At 39.2% G+C, this 3563-nt stretch overlaps 1 long non-coding RNA gene across 1 annotated transcript; it reads left to right on the forward strand.

The window, feature by feature from the left end:
• Positions 1 to 2599: 2599 nt before the first annotated feature.
• On the forward strand, positions 2600 to 3347 carry LOC114470615 (uncharacterized). The gene is made up of 2 exons (XR_003674894.1): positions 2600 to 2659; positions 2767 to 3347. It is a non-coding gene; the product is annotated as an uncharacterized LOC114470615 (long non-coding RNA).
• Positions 3348 to 3563: the final 216 nt, after the last annotated feature.

Genomic DNA, 3563 nt, shown 5'->3' on the forward strand with positions numbered 1-3563 from the left:
TATAAAACGTTTAGAGAGCCCATATCAATGCATACACATAAAAAAATATATATTCGTGTATCATGATACATTTTGTACGTGTGTACGTGAACGTGACAAGGAGGAGGCGTTATTTAAAAATCACCTGCTGATTTTCAGTTACTCTGCGAGCAGCGAGAGACGGAGACAGACGTGCGGAGAGCTTTGAGCAGAGAAAACGTTTACCAGACCCACAGAAAAGTCTCTTTAGAGACTCCTACAGAACCAGAACCAGACCAGGACTTCAGACCCGTACCAGACAGAGAAAGACTTCAAACCAGAGGACAAGTTAAGACCAGGAGGAGACCATGGGGCCACGCATGGCAGAGTGTCCAGAGTGTAAGTCATGTTGAATTATTCTCATCTGATAAACCTACTTTAATCATTAGCATTAAACATGATGGAGCCTAAACATTGTATCATTTAATCGTGAGGTTTGTGTCTTTAAATTAGGTTTGTGGCCTGAGACGTTTGGTTTAAACTTTACACAGGTTTAGGTTTAAAAACGGTCGAATAATTAAAAATAAACATGTATAGGCGTTCAGAAAACTGTGTTAACTCAATGAAAATTAAGAAATGCTGATAGATTTAGTGATAATTTTACTCTGAAGTGAGCGTTTGGGCTGCAGAGGTGTATTTAGTGAAAAAGTAAAAAATATTTAAGTCCTGATCTGAGGTAGATTTGATTAGAAATGTGTATTTTATTTCATACTTTATAAATATTAGAAAATTGATTGTTTTTTGTGTGTTTTTGTTTATTTTTAGCAGCCAGTGATGTTCAGTTAGACTGGGTGAAATGTAGTTTGCATTGTTTGTGTTTGAATTTTTCTGTGATTCATTTGAATAATGTTGGTAATGTTTAATCTAAAGATTTGATATTTGTAATGTGATGAAATTATATATTTTTTAAATCACTGTATACTAACCTATTTCTTTATTCATTAAATTACTTTTTAGTTATAGGTTTTTTCCCTGACAGCGCTGGAACGCAAGGCTGGGTCCAGAGCTGGGCAGGACCTCCGGGTTTGGTCCCAGGTTTGCCTGAACCTCCGGGTTCGGTCCCAGACTGGGCAGAACCTCCGGGTTTGGTCCCAGGCTGGGCCGAACTTCTGGGTTTGCTCCCGACCTGGTACTTGACTCCAGAAGCAGCAGAAGACCTTGAAGAACCAGAAGACCTTGAAGAACCAGAAGACCTTGAAGAACCAGAAGACCTTGAAGAACCAGAGACACAGACGCCCCTGAGGAGGAGCTTCCTGAGTGGACTGCGTTCTACTTCGACGAGGTGACCCCTGGCTGGGAGACCCCTGAGGAGTCTGCTTGCTCAGCCTCCAGTGACTCTGAAGGTGAGTATTCCCAGGAGTCACCACTTGGACGCAGTGTCTCCAGGAAGAGGTACGTAGACGGTTCTGAGGAACCTGCATCGTCCGACTCTGACAGTCACTGTGAGCCTGGGACGAAGAGGCCGAGACGGGACGACAGCTCTGACTCATCTTAGAGTCATCTGTACTTTTCCTTTTCCTGCTCCTCTCCATCTATGAGCAGAGTTCCCCGTTTGTACCCGGCTTCCTTGTTTCAGGTAAGTTGGCCTTTGCGTCTTGCGAGACGACTGATGTCCCAGGCAACGACTGGTACCGGGACTTTTTTAATGGTAAGGATTTTATTTTTTGTTTCTTTATGACAGGCCACAGTTGGAGTGGTTGTCCTGTCACTGTTATGAAAACATGCATAATATATTAGGTTGAGTTAGGTTAGAGTTAAAAATTAGAGATAACCTTTTTAATCCCAGCAAGTGAGGACAGGAGGAGACATCAACAGAGGACAGAGACTAAAGAAGACTTCTTTATCAACCACAACAATGTAAGTAAAAATACTGAACACACCTTTACTGTAAAAATAAACTTGACTTTATAATAATGCTTGTAAAATGTTAAACAGGAGCACCAGCATCCACAGCTGCTTGAGGAGGAAACATCAACAGAAAGCAAAACAATTAATGTAAGTAAAGTCTCTCATTAGCACAGAAAGACACTGAAGTAATGTTTAATGTAAAAATAGAGGTGATTTTATACTAATGCCTGTAAAATGTTGGACTGGAACAACAGCATCCACTGATGGAGGAGGAGGATGATGAAGATGGAGGACAGGAGCACCAGTATCCACAGCATCCTGAGGAAACATCAACAGGGGACAGAAAGACTTCTATTCACCAAAACAATGTAAGCAAAAATACTACACGTTTAATAAAAAATATGTAGACATTACGCTATACTAATGCCTGTAAAATGTCAGACAGGAGTGCCAGCATCCACTGATGGAGGAGGAGGATGATGAAGAAGATGGAGGACATTAGCACCAGTATCCACAGCTGCCTGAGGAGGAAACATCAACAGAAAGCAAAACAATCAAAACAATTAATGTAAGTAAAGCCTCTCATTGGCACAGAAAGACACTGAACTAATGTTTAATGTAAAAATAGAGGTGACTTTATACTAATGCCTGTAAAATGTTGGACTGGAACAACGGCATCTACTGATGGAGGAGGAGGATGAAGATGGAGGACAGGAGCACCAGCATCCACAGCATCCTGAGGAGGAAACATTACCAGAGGACAGAAAGACTTCTATTCACCAAAACAATCAATGTAAGTAAAGCCTCTCATTTACACAGAAAGAATCTGAATACGTGTTTAATGTAAAAATAAAGATGATTTTGATACTAATGACTGTCAATTGTCTTGTTTGATTGCAGAGTTTTGCTTCAGAGGAGAATCCGACAGTTCCAGATGTTCGTCACCAGCACTGCAGTGTTTACACAGACTGCTTTGGTTTCAACTTTCTACAAAAAACTGTTGAATTTTCAACTCACTTTCCATCTGAATCCAAGCTCATCTTCATCACTGGGATGTTTCTTCATCAGTTCTTCGTACAGACTGACACAGCTCACACATGGAGAAGATGATTTATGGAATATGACATTTAGATTTTTCCTTTTCTCAACAGTATGATGCATACATCCCAACCCAAATTTCATGCATTTTTTTTGGCTTAACTTGAGCCAATTTCCATCAATAAATTGCTAATGTATTATTATTATTGACTATTACTATTATTTTACACCAGGTTTTTGTCATGGTTCATGATTATTTATTGATCCTTTACATATGATCATAATGGTTCCCAGTGCTCTCCCAGTAGGTGTGACGTGGACATCTGCACACATGTAATGGTTTATAAATGAATGCACTCGTTCATGTGTGTAGTTATGTGTGCTAAGCATAACTACATACATATATATATTGTACAGTATAATAAAATGTTATTTCTTGTCTATACAGTGTCTGTGAGTATTTATTAGTGGAGTACGTATACCAGGCTTAACTCTAACTACATTCATCCATGAACCCTCACCAATTCATTTGATTTAATTTAATTTTGAACATAAACAAAACAACAGTGTGTTTACTACAATGAAAATGCTAATAATAGTAATTTAGAAAACAATCAAACAAAGCAAAGTGAGAATAAATGATTAAAATCCTGCACGTG

Source organism: Gouania willdenowi, chromosome 10, assembly GCF_900634775.1.
Source record: "Gouania willdenowi chromosome 10, fGouWil2.1, whole genome shotgun sequence".
NCBI lineage: Eukaryota > Metazoa > Chordata > Actinopteri > Blenniiformes > Gobiesocidae > Gouania > Gouania willdenowi.